Consider the following 20,718-nt stretch of genomic DNA (forward strand, 5'->3'; position numbering starts at 1 on the left):
ATTAACTCACAACAGCCCTATGAGGGAGGTGCTCTTGGTTATCTCATTTTATAGGCAAGGAGACTGAGGCATAGAGGGGTTCGATAAGATGCTTATTGGTAGATGGTGGAAATGAAACGCAAACACCAGCAGTCTTGCTGATGAAGGCCCTCCTAGATTTATCCTTTTGCATCTAAGTCTTGTTTATCTTCAGGAGGCTTCCAGTAAAATACTACCAACAATTAGCCCTTTATTCATTAATAATTCTTCATGAATGAGTTTCAGATACTTTGAGGCAGAGAAACTAGCTGAGAATGGGGCCTTTGAGACAAACGGGTGTGGTGGAAACGTGTGTTTGGGGAGAAGACCTGGGACAGTAGGTAAAGCAATGGGAAGATGCAATTAGAAGAATTAGAGGCCGGGCGCGGTGGCTCAAGCCTGTAATCCCAGCACTTTGGGAGGCCGAGACGGGCGGATCACGAGGTCAGGAGATCGAGACCATCCTGGCTAACACGGTGAAACCCCGTCTCTACTAAAAAAAAAAATACAAAAAACTAGCCGGGCGTGGTGGCGGGCGCCTGTAGTCCCAGCTACTCGGGAGGCTGAGGCAGGAGAATGGCGGGAACCCGGGAGATGGAGCTTGCAGTGAGCCGAGATTGCGCCACTGCACTCCAGCCTGGGCAACAGAGCGAGACTCCGTCTCAAAAAAAAAAAAAAAAAAAAAAAAGAATTAGAAAAGCACTGAAAAGAAAACTAAGGAAACAGCAAATAATCTCACTCTAGAATTTTGCCTGGGATTTGCTATGTGCCATGTTTGACTCCTGATCTTAAAAAAAAATAAATAATAAGTAATTTATTGAGCCAGGAGGTTTGACACCAGCCTGGGCAACATGGCGAGGCCCCTTTTCTACACAAAAACACAAAAATTAGCCAGGCATGGTAGCACATACCTGTAGCCCCAGCTACTTGGAGGCTGAGGTGAGAGGATTGCCTGAGTCTGGGAAGTTGAGGTTACATTTAGCTGTAATTGCACTCCAGCCTGGGGGACAGAGTGAGATCCTGTCTCAAGAAAAAGAGAAAAAGAAAGAAAGAAAAAAGTAAAGACTCAAAGTTACCCGACAGTGGAGAGAATGACAAAATCCATGATAGAAATCTGCGTGGTGGCTACAGTGTCTGACACGCAATTATTTGTACAGACAGCTCACAATATAAGGAAAGAAACCTTATTTTTTTTAACATATATCATGGTAAGTGGAAAATAAGATGGGAAGATAGGCAAACATAGTAGTATTTGTAGTTGCAAATGGGTTAAACTCAGATGTTCAGATGGTGCAAACGAAAAATTTAAATCCCAGCTACATAAAGTTAGAAACACCTGAAACAACACAGCACAGAAAAGTTGAAATAAAGAGATGGAAAAAGACCATACAAATGCTACAAAAAGGAAAGCAGGAATAGCAATGTTGATATCTCACAAAACGGAATTAAAGGCAAAAACAATTTGAAAGGATATCTCATAAAAAGGAAGACTTCACCAAAAAAGTCCAGTAGTCACAAAAAACTTTATGTCCCTAACAACGTAACTGGGAACTACACAGAGCAAAGCAAATAGAAATAGAATGAAAAAAATTGACAAAGCCATTATCATAGTTGCTGACTTAGAAATCACCAAGTCAAATAGAAGGTAAGAACAGATGTAGAGGATTTGGGTGGCGTAATTAACAGGTTTGATAAAGAGAGAGAACTTTTTTCTTTTCAAATGCAAATGAATGATCATTAGAATTTTGTCTCAAAGCAAATTTCCACAAATTCCGAAAAGATAAATTTTACAGGCAGCACTCACTATACACAATGATAAGTAAATATATAAACAAAAAAGGTAGGATATAGAAAAGCTAACCATGCCGGGCATGGTGGCTCATGCCTGTAATCCCAGCACTCAGGGAGGCAGAGGCAGGCGGATCGCCTGACGTCAGGAGTTCGAGACCAGCTTGACCAACATGGTGAAACCCCGTCTCTACTAAAAATACAAAAAGTAGCTGGGCGTGGTGGCACACCCCTGTAATCCCACCAGCTACTCGGGAGGCTGAGTCAGGAGAACCCCGAGGCAGAGGTTGCAGTGAGCCGAGATCGCGCCACTGCATTCCAGCTTGGGCGACTGAACGAGGGTCCATCTCAAAAACAAGCAAAAAACTAACCCTAGACTTTAAATTACCTGGATTAATTAATAAATAGAAATATAAATTACAAATTGTTGGCCGAGCACTGTGGCTCACGCCTGTAATCCAAGCACTTTGGGAGGCCAATGCAGGTGGATCATTTGAGGTCATGAGTTTGAGACCAGCCTGGCCAACGTAGCGAAACCATGCCTCTACTAAAAATACAAAAATTAGCCAGGTGTGGTGGCTCACACCTGTAATCCAAGCTCCTCAGGAGGCTGAGGCGGGAGGACCGCTTGGACCCAGGAGGCAACGTCACAGTGAGTTGAGATTACACCACTGCACTCCAGCCTGAGTGAAAGAGCCAAAAAAAAAAAAAAAAAAAAAAAGCAAAAAACGGATGTTGACAATGATATGATAAGCCCAGGTCTCGAATCTTCAGGGCTTCAGGGAGGCGGTACAAGAAGTCATGTCAGGGACATCCAAGGCAGCATGGTTTGTAGCAGCAAAAAGTTAGAAATGGCTGAGTAGGAGAATAAATAGGTAAATCATTGAAAATGCGCACAAAATCCGTTTTAAAAAGAAGGAAGATCCACGTATGGAGATGAAATCAAGTCATATTGTTTAAGGAGATAGTGAGTCACGTAGTATTTGTGCAGAACAATACGAAGTTACATATATTTCTGTAAATACAAACGTGTATAAATTCTTAGAAAAAAAAAAACTTGGAAATTAGCCAGGCACAGTGGTGTAAACCTGCAGTCCTAGCTACTCCAGAGGCTAAGGCGGGAGGATCACTTGAGCCAAGGAGTTCAAAGCTGCAGTGAGCTATGATCATGACACTACACTCTAGCCTGGGCAACAGAGTGAGACCCCATCTCTTAAAATAAAATAATATAAAGAGAAAAGTAGAAAGTATACTGCCACACCAATAACCGCATTTAACTCTGGGGGCCTGTGCTGGCACTGGAGGTCATTAGCATCATCTATACTATTTGAATTTTTATATTAGGACTATATTCTTATATTACTTGTGTAATAGGAAATTAAAACAACCTACCGGGCTACTGACATCTTTTGCTTTTGTGCATCATTCTCCCTTTAACCGATTTTTCTGCTTTTCTCAAATAGCCACAGTGAAATAGGCAGCTCTATTTAGCCTCATGGGAGACCAGACTCTGACACAGAGAGCACAGAAAAGAGATCTGAAACCTAGGAAGGTTTGACCTCCCTAGGTAAATAGCACTGTTCAGGTTTAAATGCTTGTCCTAAGCAAAGGAATGTATGGCTTGCTTTGCCAAGCAGAACTGCACAGAGAAGGCTTTTTGTTCTCAGGTACAAATTGGGCCATTTGTACTGGCCTTGGGATTAGGATCTTGTCTTTAGTTGTGATTTGATTTTCTATGATTTGACCCAGGGTATTCAAATGTAATATTTCCTTGAACATGAAACATTTGTATTAAGGAAAAAGGAAAAATTCAAAACTTTTACTCAAGTCAAAGGGCACAGGTCCTGTGTTTAAATTGGATGGACAAAGTATGGCCCAAGGGCCAAATCCAAGCCACTGCCTATTTTTGTTATGGCCTACAAGCTAAGAATATGTTTTTATGTTTTAAATGTTATATAGGTATGTACAGTATCCTCAATTTTGCCTCTTGTCTACAAAGCCTAAAATGTGTGCTCTCTAGCACCTTTAGGAAAAAGTTTGCCAACCCCTGATTAAATGATTGCCTCTGAATCAAATTTTGAATGAAAAGGTTGGTCAGTCTGTCTTGATGTCATACCGAAAGAAGAGAAAGAGAGAAGACTTCTCCTAGGAACCTGAGCCATTATTCTCTCTTGATTTCCTTTGTAGACTTTCCAGCCCTATAGGCTGCCTCCTACAACCTACAAACATGATTGTCTTCCCTTGCCCACAGTTTCTGTTACCTGCATCAACTGTGATTCGAAAATATTAAACAAAAAACTCCAGAAATAAACAACAGATAAGTTTTAAATTGCACATCATTCTGACTAGCATGATGAAATCTTGCACAATTCTGCTCTGTCCCAACAAGAACGTGAATCATCCCTTTGTCCAGTGTATCCACACTGTCTGCCCTACCTGCCTCTTGGTCATCAACATTGTCTGCTCTTGACATCCCACCATCCTCATTGTCATGCTTGGTGATCTAGGATCGCACAAAGCAGAGGCTCCACCTTCTCAGATGTTGTCAGAAGGTCGATAGTAGCCGAATGCTGCATCACGGTGCCTATGCCATTCACACAACTTCATCCTATCCCACATACATTTTATCATCTCACACCATCACAAGGAGGGTGAGTACGACAATGAGACAGTGAGAGAGAGACCACATTCATATAACTTTTCTCACAGTGTGTTGTTATGATTGCTCTATTTTATTATTATTGTTAATCTCCTTCTGTGTCTAACTTATAAATTAAATGTTATCATATGTACATTAAAAAAATACAGTGTATATAAGGTTCAGCTCTAACTTCAGTGTCAGGCATACACTGGGGATCTTGGAACATATCACCAATGAATGGATAAAGGGGGGACAACCGTATGTTCATGTCTTCCCACCCTTAAAAAATCAATTTCCTGTGAGCCACTGCTCTACAGTGCTGAAAAGATGGATAGTGGTCACTCCACAGCAGTTCCTCATCCTCATTACTCCTTGATCCCTTTTTACCTGGTGTTCATTTTGTCAGTGAGTTTAAACAATGTTCTCAAACGCCATCTTTTTACCTGTAATTGGTGACCTATTATATTTGTCCCAATTTATATAGTTTCAGACACCCCTCGTCTTCCTAAAGCCTCTTTGCTCCTCTGACAAAGCACCTCCTCTTTTTCACTGACTCTTCCTTGGCTTCTTTGGCCTTAAATGGACATTTTTTTTTATCAAGACTGCTATTGTGCCTCTTCATTCTGTGTACAATTGGTTCTAAACCTCACTGTGCTTTTAGAATAACTCCAAGAGACCTCAAAGTGCAAACTGTGGAATGCCATTCCCAGAGTGTACCAGTCATTAGATATAGTGTTTATTTTTAGATCTGTCCAGCAGGCTTTGGAAATTTATTTTTATTTTATTTTATTTCATTTATTTATTTTTGAGACGGAGTCTCACTCTGTCGCCCAGGCTGGAGTGCAATGACAAATTCTCGACTCACTGCAACCTCCACCTCCCAGGTTCAAGCAGTTCTCCTGCCTCAGCCTCCTGAGTCGCTGGGATTGCAGGTGCCTGCCACCACGCCTGGCTAATTTTTGTATTTTTAGGAGAGATGGAGGTTCACCATGTTGGTCAGGCTGGTCTCGAACTCCTGACCTCGTGATCCACCCGCCTCAGCTTCCCAAAGTGCTGAGATTACAGGCGTGAGCCACTGCACCTGGCCAGCTTTGGAAATTTATGTCCAAAATGCAGGTGAAGGATGAGCGTAGGAGACAGAGATCGGGAAGTCTTACATAAGTCTGGTAGTATGAAAGTCAGATGAATACTCAGGAAGGACTGGCCGTCTCCTGGGCTTTCTGCCACCAGATCACGTGGGATGTCTGTAAAAAGGCACATTTCCAGACCTATGAGTCTTATCTTTGGGGCTGGGGCCTGGGAATCTGCATGTTTTGTAACCTGCCAAGGGATTTTCATCGCACACTAGGACTTGAGTAGTTGCTCAAAATGATTCCATTCCCAAAGTCCGTGCTCCTTTCCAACTTCTCCCCAGCACCCCAGTCCAACAGGACCAATGAGGTAAACCCCAAGCTCCCTAGAGACCCACCTACTTAGCGAATAAGCAGAAGGGGAGCAGGCGGGCCCCTTCCCTCTGTCCTCCTGAGGTCAGAGGTCCTTGCGGATCCCCATTCACTCTCCCAGTGTGAAGCAGAGAAGCCACGCGCCAACTGTTCTCCAAGTTCGGTGGAACCAAAGGCAATTTAGGGCAATGTGTTCACAATTCTCCACCCCAGAAAAGGAGGCTCCGTGGGGCTTGCTTTAATGAGATTTTACTTTATTAGTTCAAGAGTTAATGAAGAAACTGCTGATAAGATAAATCACCTTAGGTGCGGTGTTTTGAAAATTTCTCTTAGAAATGGATTTTTTTTCCTTTTGAGTATGGAAACTAATGATGAAGTCATAGCAGGGGTGTAAGTTTTGGTGCCTTTGGAGGGTCAGGAAGTAAGAAGGGAGAGCATCTGACTGAGTGGACAGTTCTTCGAGCCCTACCTTATTTTATATTCTGTCTATAACAGAAACCCATCACTACAAAATGTACATACAGTTCCTTTACGCATTAATACCCCATCGTACCAACACTATTGATTTTTCCAAGTAGACAAAGGCTAAGGATATGCTTATTGATTGTTACTCAGTGCATTTTAAGTGTATTTTGTAATAAAGAGCATTTTGAGACTGAAACAAACTTTCACTTAACCAATCGGCTAGTTGAAATTTTAATTAAATGTTATTAAATGTTTTTTGTAAAAAATAAGACTATTCACAATTCTACATTCAATGTCCATCAGCTAATGTAGAGAACTACAATCATATGCCATGCAAGTTACAACTACACCTATGTAGTTAATATAAGGTAGGAGGAATTGTGAATTACTCATATTACAAAATGTTGCTCAGGTACCATGTGAAACTGTTAGAAAGACAAGCCAATTCGTGGAACTTCTGGAACTAACTATTGGAACACAAAGAGACAGAAGGCGGGAAGAGAAGCCAAAACCCCGAAGAACTTTGGTGGAATTACCTAATTTGGGGTAAAATAGAAAGAAACTTGTCTTTCCCCCAGCCCCTTTCTGGAACAGCCTCCAAAAAGACTGAGAGTGGAGACTGAGAAAACATATCTGTAAGACGGGTGGCCAGATAGGAAGCATTGTTTGGTTAGTGCTTTTTCTTTAAAGTGTAGCTGCTTAGTAACTATTTCTGTATTCATTTACTCATTGTCTTTATTCGAGTGGGGGCAGCTAAGATTTGCTTGGGGATATTAAAACATCATTTAGAAAATCAACCTTTGGTATTTGCCAGCTCATATTAGTGGAATTGCAGTTTGATAAACCACTTGGATAGAGGAGGTGCCATCCTTGTCTCAGGTACCTCGCGTGGCTTGAAACGGTGTCCACACTGGAAGAAGACACGTCCTCCATCAAGGGCATCCGTGAAGATCAATGAATGGTCCAAAACTATTCATAAGGAGGGTGAATCTGTTTAACTGCAGATGTGGTTTCAGAGTGGAGTGTGGCACCTGGGTCCCAGTCACTAGTGGGCCACCACCTCCAGAGTAATTTTTAAACCTGTCCAGTCTCTCTTCTCCACTAACAGCATAGTCTAATCTAAGGTATGATTTCTCACTCGGAACAGCACAGTAAGCCTCTTAACTGGCTTCCAGCTTCCACTATTCCCAGTGTTCAATCCACTTTCTATCTAACAGCCTGAGACATTCTTTCAAATGTAAGTTGGATTACACTCCTCTTTCATGATTTCTCTAGAAATGTGCTGTTCAATATGATGGCCACTAGCCAGCCATGCATGTCTGTCTAAGTTTTTTGGTCTTTTGTTATTTTATTTGGAGGATTATTGCATATATATTCATAATGAGAGTCATCTATTGTTCTTCTTTATGCTTCTAATCAGATGTTGGTTTTGTATTGTATTTCTTTATAAAATGATTTGAGAAATTATATTTTTATGATTTCAAATGCCTATCTAAATTTAAATGAGTCAAAATTTTAAAAAATGAACAATCATTTCCTTGATTATATTAGCCATGTTTCAAGTGCTCATTAGTCATGTGTGGCCAGTGGCGACCACGTTGGGCAGCACAGACATCTAATACTTTTGTTTTACCTGAAAGTTCTGTCCATCTGTACTGCTCTTGAAGATGCGGCAGTTTCTCCCTCAAAGTAGCAAGTGGTGCCCAGAGCTCCTGACCAAGCAAGCTGTGTGGTCTCTCAGAACTTTGGGCTCTGAAGGAGTTGGCAAGCTTAATTTGGGGAGCTATTACTTTTTTTCCTCTTTTCTCTTCTCCCTATTCAAGCAGGCTCCTACGATTCTTGCCTCCATCGAGGTTGGTGGCAGCATCCCCTGACTTTTGTCTAAAAGGCTAAATCCATAGAGAAGGACAAAGTTTGAAAAGAAAGGGGGAAATTAAGTCCAATGTGAAGGATAAGGGTCGAGGAGAGAAGAATTTTCCCCAAATTAAAGAGTAATTTCCCTAGGTTGGGGGAAGAGAGAGAGAGATGATCAGGTCCCATAAGTAGCCTAAACTAGCACCCCAAGGAAGGGTGTCAAGAGGCAGTGGCATGGGGGACAGCAGGAAGCTGGGTCCTAGGCAGATCTCTCCAGTCTCGCAAAAGATGCTGGACCTCAGGCACATCCCAAAGAAAGCAGAGAAACTGGCCTGAAGGAAGCACCTGGGCTAGGAGAAGGGACCTCTCCCTCAAGGAGGTAAGGAGCACAGGAGGTGATGGAGGCTTCAGAGGCTCCTTTACACCATGGCCCTGGGCAAGACCCCAGAACCCAGATAGAACTGCTTGGGAAAAGAGCCATCACAGAGTTAGATATTCCATGGAATTATTGGGCCGAGGGCTCAGCATTGGTGCCACACTGATTGAGAGTGTAAAAGGATGTAGGGTGTGATTTTTACTCTTTCACAGAACTAGAGCTAGAGTCCAGAGCTGCTTATGGATCAGATGGCCATAAGTCTTAGCATCCCTGGACAGTCCCAGCCTGTTGTCCTTAAGATTTGCTTGCTACCCCCTTATTTTGTGTAGCAGGCGTCTGAGCCCAGAGAGGCAAAGGCCCTCGCTCCCAAGTTCCCACAGCAGATGACTAAGAGCGTAGGCACTGACATCAGACTGCTGGAGTTTGGCTGCCTGCTCCACCACTTAAGTGTCCAACCTGCAGTGGGTGTCTCATGGCTGCCATGACTAAATACCTCATACTGGGCAACTTACAAGGAACAGAAACGTATTGCTCACAGAGGCTGGGAAGTGCGAGGTGCAGGGAGACAGGAATCTATCTGGTGGGGGCTCACTCCGCTTCATAGATGCTACATTTTCACTGTGTCCTCCCATGGCAAAGGGGCGTACAAGCTCCCTCAGGCTTCTTTTCTTTTCTTTTTTTTTTTTTTATACTTTAAGTTCTAGGGTACATGTGCATAACGTGCAGGTTTGTTACATATGTATACTTATGCCATGTTGGTGTGCTGCACCCATCAACTCGTCAGCACCCATCAATTCATCATTTATATCTTGTATAACTCCCCAATGCTTTTCTAAAGATACTAATCACATTAATGAGGGTGGATTCTTCACTGAGGCCTCACCTCTTTCTACCACCACATTGGGAATTAGGTTTCAACATATGGATTTGGGAGCGGGGGGACGCAAACATTCTGACCAAGGTTGTAGTTACTTGACCTCTCTAAGGTTTTGTTTTCTTAAGGGTGAACAGGGCATGATTACGACACTAATGCCCACTTTGAAAGGCTGCTGTAAGGCATAAGTTACACAGCGTGTATGAGCCTCAGCAGACTACTGAGCCGTTCCATAAATTACCAGTTGGGACCACAGGCTGGCTGTCCTAGCTCCTCATTCGATGTTCCTATCTCGTAATAAAGTCAAAGCAACTGCTAATGAGCAGATCAGAAAGTAAAGTTGTAAAACTTCTGAAGTCTCACTTTTTCTTAAATTACAGCAACTTCTTTAGCCAAGGGTAAAATACCCTGACCCACTTAGTTAGAGGTTTGCCATCAAGGCCACTGCCCTGTCTAGCTGTGCAGCCAGCAGAAAATGCAAAACTGTCCAAGCATTTTGGCTTCCACTCCAAGATGATCTGCATGACATTTGAGTCAATCAATCTAGAGGTAATGATTCCTGCTTCAGAGCTGTGTGTGTCCAATCACACACGAAAAAAGGGTTCCCAATTGATTTTTGTGAACTGGTTTCATTTTCTCAGAAAGCATTTCAGGTCAACGGTGAAGCTAAGGTGCTGAGAGGAGGTGGCGTGTCTCCACCTACTTTTGCCCAGGAATGTCTGGCTCTCATTGTGCTCTGTGGAATAAAATTGGAATCATCAAGCCATTTGAGGAATTACAAGGACATTTTAAAGCAGGACTTTTAATCCGGGGGAATAAGCAGAGAGCATCTGCCTGGAGGAGATACACACATACACACACGCACACACACAAACATACACACATACACACACATACAAACACACATACACACACATACACGCATACATACACATACACACACACACATACATACACATACACACACACATACACACACACATGTATACACACACACATACACACATGCATACATATACATACATATTCATATAGGTTTGTCTTTCCAGAATAAGTTTCTCACAGCAACAAAGTGACAGTTAGGAATCTGTGGGTACTCTTTTCCTGGGCTATTTTTCCATCTCAGTGTGTGAACTTCATTTATAAAATCCTCAAAATTAAAGCATAAAGAAACCTAAATGAATAGTGAAAGGGATAATTAAAAATAGGCAACTGTCCTTGTTTCTCTCCTAAACTGGTTGATTTATGCCTTGTTGTGGTTTTTTTTTTTTTTTTTTTTTTTTGAGAACACGAAACTATTAATTTATGTGTGAAAAGAACAGTGAATTAATCCTAAAGAGCCCTGCAGCCTTTAAAGACCTGAATCATATGTTTAGCTCGTTTAAAACTTGCATAGGAAATTAAGGTAGAATAAAGCCCTTTAATTTGAAAAGTGCATCTATAGTTGCCATCCCTAGGATATCTGCAGGGTCATTATTCAGAAAGGTTAAGGAGGACTTTATTTTTTTATATTCACTATGTATTTCCCAGTTACAGCTCACCATGGTGCATTTCAACTTATAAAGAGAAGGAGATAAAAGGGGGGGAGGGGAGCTTTTTATTCACTTTCCACTTAATTTCCTTGCCGCCACGCCAGTCCCAGCTTAATGAATGTAATTGCTACCTTTGATGAAAATACTATTATCAAGATCACACATTACATTGGAAAACAGTTTTTCTTTAAACACAGCTACTGCAGTCTCTAATTATGCATGTAACAAGTGTCTCCCAAACAAAAGAGCATGTTGTCTACAATTGCTAGGAATTGGAGCAAGGCAAATTCGAACAAAGGACAGATTAGATTTGCTCCCCGCTCCACAAAGCCCATCCCTCTGATTAATTTCCTGCAAAAACTAAAACAATTCTCTTAAAAGGCGCTCGCCCCTTCTTCAGAATGATCCATATGCCATTTGGGTCTTTCTATAGGATGATAATGGCCCCTGATTTGAACCCGTGTTAGAAAATAAGAAAGGGCTTTTATGAACTTCCTCTTTCATATGCAAATGAGCAGCACAAGATCTTGAGGGATAATGAGCCCCCCAAAAAGTGACTTTTAGTGGCTATAAAAGAGCTCACTGGTAGGGGAAAGTCGGTATTGAGCCTGTTCAACCCAATTATTTTATTAGTTTCAAGAAATGAGGCGTCTCTGAGAAAATACCTCTGTGCCTGTTGAGACAGTGGCAACAGCTTTTCTGGGATGCCCTTTCCTAAAAGACAGTTTCTTGACTTAGGAATAGAATTTTTAAAATAGGTTCATGATTAAACAGCAAGTATGCTTGTTAAAGTTTTAGGAGACCCTGGGTTTTAATTGCGCTTTGCTATTCATTTGGGAGACTGCATTGGGCAAGTTATTAGGCAAGGTGGGCACCATCTCCTGGGGTCTTCATTTCTTTCACTTACCCAGTGTGAGAGGGGAGCGAGATGATCCTGAATGTGCGACTACCACAATGTCTCCATTCTACCCCAGCGTTATTCAAACCCAGAAGGAAAAAGCCAACTCAGTCCCCAATACAGTATTAGTTACGAGGATGAGGTCTAGAGTCAGACTGCCTGGGTTCCAGTCTCAGTTCACAATTTACCTCCTGTGTGACCTTGAAAACGATCATCTTTCTATGTCTGTATTTCCTCGATTTTATTTATTTATTTATTTGTGGTATTTGCTTTATAGTTCGGATATATTTATATGTATCTCAACTTTTTGTTAGATTCGGGAGTACATATGCAGGTTTGCTACACGGGTATGTTGTGTGATGCTGAGGTTTGGGGTACAACTGATCCCATTACCCAGGAAGTGAGCAGAGTATCCAAGAGTTAGCTTTTCAGCCCTTGCTCCATTGCCCCCATTCCGCTCTAGTAGTCCTCAGTTTCTATTGTTATCATCTTTTTTTCTTCTTCTTTTTTTGAGATGGTCACTTGCTCTGTCACTCAGGCTGGAGTGTGGTGATACAATCTTGGCTCAGCGCAACCTCCGCCTTCCAGGTTCAAGCAATTCTTCTGCCTCAGCCTCCCGAGTAGCTGGGGCTACAAGTGTGAGCCACCACACCTGGCTAATTTTCAGTAGAGATGGGGTTTCACCATATTGGCCAGGCTGGTCTTAAACTCCTGACCTCATGATCCACCCACCTCAGCCTCCCAAAGTGCTGGGATTACAGGCGTGAGCCACTGCACCCGGCCTATTGTTATCATCTTTACCTCCATGTTTATCCAATATTTAGCTCCCACTTGTAAGTGAAAACATACGGTGTACGATTTTCTGTTTCCATGTTAATTTGATCATATTTCCTCAACTTTAAAATGGAATTAACACCAAAAGGACAGTGAGAAATAAATAAAAGCATACTTGTAAAATGCTTCCAACACTACCCGGTACATAGGAAGTATTCAAGGAAGGAAGTATTCAATCAGTTTTACTTGTTACTCTTATTATTTAAGACCTGGAAGACAACTGGTGCTTGATGAAATGAATTTCCCAAAGGACTGCCCACTGTCTCCTTGAGTCCTGGGGAAATGGCAAGGGAAGTGTCATCTTGGATTGAACCTTATGCCTATCCAGTAATGGGAAGGGTGCCAGAACCCAAATTAAGGAGGTCACAGTTAGGTCTGGAGCTGTTTTGGTAAAGTTCTACTACATTAGAAGTGACTTGATTCTTTTCAGAGGCTCCTGCCGGATATGGTCCAGAGAGAATCAGCAGAGCAAACGCCAAATGAAGCAGGCTACCTGCACTGCTCTTTCTCATAGGAAGGAGGCTCTGGATACATAAAAAGAGAACCACCACACTCCTGGCTCCTAATTATCTTAGGATTCATTGCCTGCATCCAGATCATTTCCTTAGGGCTGTGAAAGCCATCATAAAGCTATGCTCACTAAAGAACTGAGTACCTATGAAAGTAGCACCCTCTGGAATGTCCCCTCCTGCTGAACTCTAGCTGTCTTTCCTCAACCCTGATCATCTTTACTGTCTGTCTCACTAATTGTCAGATGTTCCAACAATACTTTGCAAAGCCCGTATAAATTGATGGCAAAATGAAACTGCAAATTGTGCCACAGTTGCAGGAGTTCATGGAGTTGTGAAAATGTCGCTGGAGAGCCATTAGAATTCTATGAAAAGCCGTTGACAAATGAGGATCTGGCCATTCTTGAGTTAAAGAGAAAAATGGGCAAGAGGGATGACACAGTCGACACTCAAAAGAGAATGATTTGAGTGCCGTGGATGAAGATATGCCCTTGTGAAAATGCATGAAGCCTTTGGATAATTTTGCAGAAATGACACTCTAAGACCATGCTGTGAAAATCAACCACAAAGAATGGCCCACAGAGTGAGCCATCATACAATTTTGTACTGAAAAACGTATACCCCCCCCAAAATTAACATTCGATTCATTCTTTGTTCAGTCTAAGATTATAGGTGCAATTATAGCTTCAATCTAAAAATGAGATATATCCATTTTCATAAATTTTAAGGCAAATTATAAGTTTCGAATCAAACTCTACATCAAACCTCTTTTGTTTCCACCATTTATTAGGAGTGGGTCCCTATTTTAAAGAGATTTGTTTAAAGTGGAATTTTTCCTGCACCAATTTGCTAGTTCAGCAAGGACCTCATGTACTGTAGGTGATATCTTGGGAGCCGCAGGAGACAGTGCATACCCTTTTACATTAAGACCTCAATGCTGCAGAGCTCCATCCCTTACATACTTTGGTCAGTGTGAGCAGGACACACACACACACACACACACACACACACACACACACACACACACTCTTCACCTGCAGGTTCCAGGCAAAGTCAGGCTCTCCAGGCCTGTGTTATCATGGTAGGGAGGGCTTTCCCAGTTCAGGTGGCTTTCCCATAGCAAAGGACTGTATGACTGGTGGTCAGAAGGAAAGGGGCCAGGAGCACATCACAGAGTATGAAGACCAAACTCCGCAAATACCACCCTCGCCCACTGCCCCGTGAGTCATAGAGTGATGAGGCTGAGAGTCAGCAGAGAGTCCATAAATGTTGCTATTCTCTTCCAGGAGCCTTCTGGCCCTCGAAGCTGTGTACCTGCCACCAGGTCCTGGCCACAACCCTGGAGGAGGCCCTGGAGCACAGCAATCTCGGTTTCTCAGAAGCAGAAGTGGAGGTGCTGGGACCGGCCCAAGGGTACCCAGTGCATGCTAAGAACCAGGGCAGCCTTAGCACAGATGGAGGGCTCCTCAAAGCACCCCCTGGAAAGCCCTACACTTCCGTCACTTGTCCCATTCCTTATGCTGCCTGGAACTCTGGGAATTGGCTGCTGAGATCGCTCTAAGGAGCCTCAATGGGGACACGGCATTACAGACAAGACAGCTTTAAGGCAGCATCTCTGAGTCTCGATGGCCTCACAAATGACCAGCCATTTCCTGGTCCACTGGTCAGGGAATTAGCATACTGTGCATGGGAGCCGCCTCCATCTGTCTTCTGTGCTCCTCATTACCAGCGGCAAGGTGGAATCGGCACCTAACCTTTGAGTCCATGAAGGGTAATGCCCCAGACACTCCTGAGTAGATGCACTCCCCTGTGACGGCCACATCGTGGGACTCTGGAACGTCCTCCGCGGGCCCATGCGGGCCACATCTGTGTCTGAGGCCCAGGGAGCAGGTGGACTCCACAAAGAGCAAGGGGTCGAGGAAGGAGCCCTGGCCTCTGCTGGTTCCATGCACTGTGTATGGGGGACTCGGGCTGGTTGCTTGTCCTCTCTGGCCTCATCAGTAAATCAGGGGTCACCTTGGCAGGTCTGAGAGCTCTTCTGAGCCCTAACTCCAGGGCTGCCTTCCCAAGAAGCCTTTTTTAACCCAGTCCTCAACTTCTCCCAGTCCTGGAAAACCAGCCACGACTCCATCAACTCCCCACTGGCCTCTCACAGGCTCTGACCCAGCTCCCCCTGCCCTTGGCTGCATTCTCTGGTTTAGTTTCAGCAGCTTTCCCCATTCACTTGGTGGGAGAAAGTGAGGCTGGCTTCTTACCTGTATTTGCTTCTGGCCACAGCAGAGGTCTGAGTTGGAGGACAGAATCTCCAGGGGAAGGAAAGGGAGACAAAGCTGAGAGGAGGCAGGGTCCCTAGGATGTCCCCTGTCTTCCAGAGGGCACCTTCTGACATCAGCTGACTCCTGGAGCCGTGGCCTCTATCCTGCAAGGTGGCTGGTGCTTGTGGACAATGCAAGCTGAGCCACCTGCGGCTCCCATCCTGGACAGGACTGGGGCCTGTGCGAAAGGACATTTGACCACTGCTGGGTGCCCCAAACAATTGGTTGCAAGGTGCTCTTTATAAATCTACTGGGTATAGTTTTTTATTGTAGATAGCACAGAAAGGCCCCATGGTGGGCCAGGAAGGTCAGGGCTCAAACAGAGCTGGGCTGGACCACGCTGTGGGATGTGACTTTGGAAAGTTATTTCTAGAATTCGAAACTCAGTTTATTCGTCAGTTAAATGGGTGGTTGTACCAGATAGTGGCTACGAAACTTCCCAGCCCTGACCTTCCAGAGGACTCCAAAAATGCTGGAAGGGACTAGAGAATGTGCCAACTCAGGGGCTTTCCAGCCTTGTTGTGCAGAGTGGTAAATTTTGGACCAAAGAAACTGGACCACGTGATTCAAATGCCCAGTAACTCAGGGCTGTCACAGTGGGGGCGTGACTGCAGCCTGACCAGGGGCCAGGAAATGCCATCTGGCTCCCAGGCAGCTCTGTCCACCCTGTGGGGACTGTGAAGGCTCCCTACATCTGACCCTCTCCCTGTGGGGAGGAGAAGGGGGACCATGGCTGAGGCAGGCCAAGGAAGGGGCAGTCTCATTGCTTAATTTCTTCTATTTGTCCATCCATCCACAGCTGCATTCACACCTTGAGTGCTCAGGGAGCTCCTGTTTGTCCCTCAAGACTCCACTCTTTTTTCCCTGCTGTCCCCCTGCCCACCCCCAGGAATAATGAGGCCTACCTCTCCCTGCCTGAACCACCATCGTCACACAGGCCATTCCTTACAGTGGCACTTGGAAGGTTTCACGAATGACAATGAGTCTGTAAATGCCAGAGGCAGGGCTTTCTGTTCCCCAGCATTTGGCATAGCAGGTGCTTAATCGAGGTTTGCTGAATGAGTTACCTACCGAATGAGAGGAAGAAGTGGCATAAGGAGACATGGGTGATAACACTCCAGGGGGAGGGGCATTGTAGGAAGCAGCCCAGTGTCCAGGGACCTGGGAGTAATCAGCACTGATGGACATGGGGGCACCCTAATACCCCATTTTGTTCCTCATCTCACAGGTACTTGGGTATTTGACTTAAAATCTGTATTATTCATTGGACTGTGAGTCCCATAAGCCCACTGACTATTCACAGGACTTTGCCTGTGACCTAGCACATAGTAGGCGCTTAATAAGTGATCCTTAAATGGATTAATTGCATAAGGTAGGAGGACAAAAAGGTGGATGCTACAGGGCCTGTATGGCAGCTCCACAACCATCACAGACCCCACAGCACGGTAGGTGCTTAAGCAAGGTTTCCTGAATGAATTAATGAATGAGAGGAAGAAGTGAGATAAGCAGATGTGGTGAGCAGGTGTGATGAGCAGATGGGCCTCTTAAAGGGTTGCTATAAGAAAGGCAGGATGCTCAGTTAAACTAGAATTTCAGACAGGTAATAAGTTTTTGTTATTTATTTATTTGAGACAGGGTCTCGCTTTGTCACCCAGGCTGGACTGCAGTGGTACAATCTTGGCTCACTGCAGCCTCGACCTCCCAGGTTCAAGCGATCCTCCCACCTCAGTCCCCCAAGTAGCTGGAACTACAGGCACGTGCCACCACTCCTGGCTAATTTTTGTATTTTTTTGTAAAGACAGGGTTTCACCATGTTGCCCAGACTGGTCTGGAACTCCTGGGCTCAAGTGATCCACCCGCCTCAGCAACCCAAAATGCTAGGATTCAGGCATGAGCCACCACATCCAACCAACAATGAATAACTGTGTCCCAAATATTGCACAGGACATATTTATTAAGAAATTATTAATTGTGTTTTAAAACTCAAATTAAACTCATGTTTTTGGTGTTTTTTTATTTGCATATTTGTTTTTTGTATCTTATTTTTAAAGTTTGTTTCTTTGCTTATTTTTTACTAATCTGGCAACCTACCATTCCCTCTTTTCACTGGGCCATAATCATCCCCGGCTTTTATCATCGGTGTGACTGTGACCTCAGAGTCACAAGATGGCTGCTGGAGCGCCAGCCTTCATGCTTGTGATTTAGGAAAGCAGAAGGATAAAAGGAGAAGGGATGAAAGGATACCTCTCTCCCATCTGAGTCAGCTCTCTGTAAGATATTTCCTCTACTAAGTGTGGGTTTGTGCTAGATTTGTTCTTTGATAATAATAAGAAATTATCGTTTATTTTGTTAGATGTAAAAGGTATTATGGATATATGAGAAAATGTCCTACCTTTTTGGTGATGCATCCTAAAATATTTAAAGATAAGATATCATGATGTCTGTGAATGTATTTTTAATAATTTTCAGGAAAAAAAGGAGGCAAATATGGCAAAATGTTAACAACTATTAAATCTGGATGAGGGGTATATATGATGCCCATTACCCTTATCTCTGGACCTTTCTTTATGTTCGAAAATTGTCTTTGTGGGTTTTTTGTTTTGTTTTGCTTTGTTTTTTGAGATGTAGTCTCACTCTGTTGTCCAGGCTGGAGTGCACTGGTGCGATCTCGGCTCACTGAAACCTCTGCCACCTGGTTCAAGTGATCCTCCTTCCTCAGCCTCCGGAGTAGCTGGGATTACAGACATCCACCACCATGCCTGGCTAATTTTTATATATTTTTTAGTAGAGATGGGGTTTCGCCATGTTAGACCAGGCTGGTCTCGAACTCCTGACCTCAGGCAATCCACCCACCTCAGCCTCCCAAACATTCTCTAATAGAAAGTTTTGAGCTGGGCACAGTGGCTCACATCTGTAATCCCTGCACTTTGGGAGGCCAAGGTGGGAGGATCGCTTGAGCCCAGGAACTTGAAGCTACAGTGAGCTATAATCGCACCACTGCACTCCAGCCTGGGAGACAAAAGAAGACTCCAACTCTTAAAAAAAAAAAAAAAAAAGTTTTCGTTTTGTTCTTTTTTAAAATTATTTTATTTATTTATTTATTTATTTATTTATTTATTTATTTAATTTATTTATGTTTTGAGACAGTCTTGCTCTGTCGCCCAGGCTGGAGTGCAGTGGTGCAATCTCAGCTCACTGCAACCTCCACCTCCCGGGTTCGAGCAGTTCTCCCACCTCAACCTCCCGAGTATCTGAGATTACAGGCGCATGCCACCACAACCAGCTAATTTTTGTATTTTTAGTAGAGACGGGGTTTTGCCATATTGGTCAGGCTGGTCTTAAACTCCTGTCCTTAGGTGAGCTGCCCACCTCAGCCTCCCAAAGTGCTGGGATTACAGGGATGAGCCACCTCGCCCAGCCTGTTCTTGTTTTTTAAAGGACAGATTACCTATAAAATGCCCAACAACATTTACTTTCTTCTCATTCCCTCACAGAATGGGAGGCTGGGAAGGGAAGTCTTTGAGCTGGGTATACTGGTGCCTGAAACAATCAACATTCAGTCAGTGAGGAAGAAGGGGAGAATGGTTGTCAGGCAGGAGTTCACAGCCTTAGCCCAGGGCTCAATTTCTCAACCCCTCTGCACAGCACACAGAGAAGCAGGGGCCGCGGTGCCCGAAGTGCTGCCTTGCCTTCCTTGTTGGAACCAGTGCCTCCTGGTCTCACCCAAATTCCTAGAGAATTTCTTCCCTTAGTACGGTGACTAAGGCACTACCAACTCCTCATCCTATGGAGAGGAGACCTGTCGAGCCCCTAGTCTGTGCATGGTACAGCTTGTATGATCTCTTGTGTGTGTCATACGGGTACCCTGTATGATCTTTGCCAGGGTCATTTAACGTCCTTGGAGCCCTGTGATCACCTTTCTAAAGAATACACAGTCCAGCCCCTTCCTTCCCTCATTAGATGGAGTTGAAGTTCCCAGTTCACTGTCTGGGGCTACTGTTGGGGAGAAAAATCCTCGAGCAGAGATCCTGAGCTGCTGTGTCATGTGAGGCAGCGTATGCCACTTGCTTTCCCTTCTGCCTTGATGCCCTACTTGTCACCTACCAGAAACTGATAGTACCTGGCGTAGTGTTCAGCGTATAGAAGAAGACCTTGAAGCCATGGATAAATACATGGGTTATTGCACTCTGCATATGTGACACGTAGTAGGCCTGCTATGAAGATATGGGGGGAGAGCAGGTCCTCTGGTCTGTCAACGGACTGATGAATGATACATAAAATGTGGCACATCCATGCAATGGTATATTGTTTGGCCATAAAGAGGAGTAAAGCACTGATTCATGCTACACAAAGACGAACCTTGAAAACAGCATGGTAAGTGAAAGGAGTCAGTCACAAAGGAGCACATATTGTTTGATTCCATTTAGGTGAAATGTCCAGAATGGGCAAATCTATAGAGACAGAAAGTCAGAAAGTAGATTAGTGCTTGCTTAGAGTCAGTTGTAGGATGGAGGGGAAATGGAGAGTGATTGCTAATGGGTACAGGTTTCTTTTTGGAGTGATAAAAATATTCTGAAATTGACTGTGGGGATGATTGCACATATCCGCAAATATATTAAAACCAATTGTACACCTTGCATAGGTGAATTGTATGGTATGGGAATTAGAGCTCAATAAAGCTTTTTTTTTTTTTTTTTTTTTTTTGAGACAGAGTCTTGCTCTGTTGTCCAGGCTGGAGTTCAGTGGTACGATCCTGGCTCACTGCACAGGATCCTGGAGATCACTGTGATCTCCACCTCCTGGGTTCAAGCAATTCTCATGCCTCAGCTTCCTGAGTAACTGGGACTACAGATGCACCCACAACACCGGGCTAATTTTTGTATTTTTAGTAGAGACAGGATTTCGCCATGTTGGCCAGGATGGTCTTGAACTCCTGGCCTCAAGTGATCCACCCTCCTCGGCCTCCCAAAGTGCTGGGATTACAGGTGTGAGCCCGGTCAATAAAGCAGTTTTTTAAAATGAAAAAATCCTGGCATGGTGGCTCACCACTCTAATCCCAACACTTTAGGAAGGCTGAGGTGGACAGACTGCTTGAACCCAGGAGTTTGAGACAGCCTGGGCAACATGGTGAAACCCTGTCTCTATAGAGAATATGAAAATTAGCCTGGTGTG

This window comes from Rhinopithecus roxellana, chromosome 11, assembly GCF_007565055.1.
Source record: "Rhinopithecus roxellana isolate Shanxi Qingling chromosome 11, ASM756505v1, whole genome shotgun sequence".
Taxonomy (NCBI): domain Eukaryota; kingdom Metazoa; phylum Chordata; class Mammalia; order Primates; family Cercopithecidae; genus Rhinopithecus; species Rhinopithecus roxellana.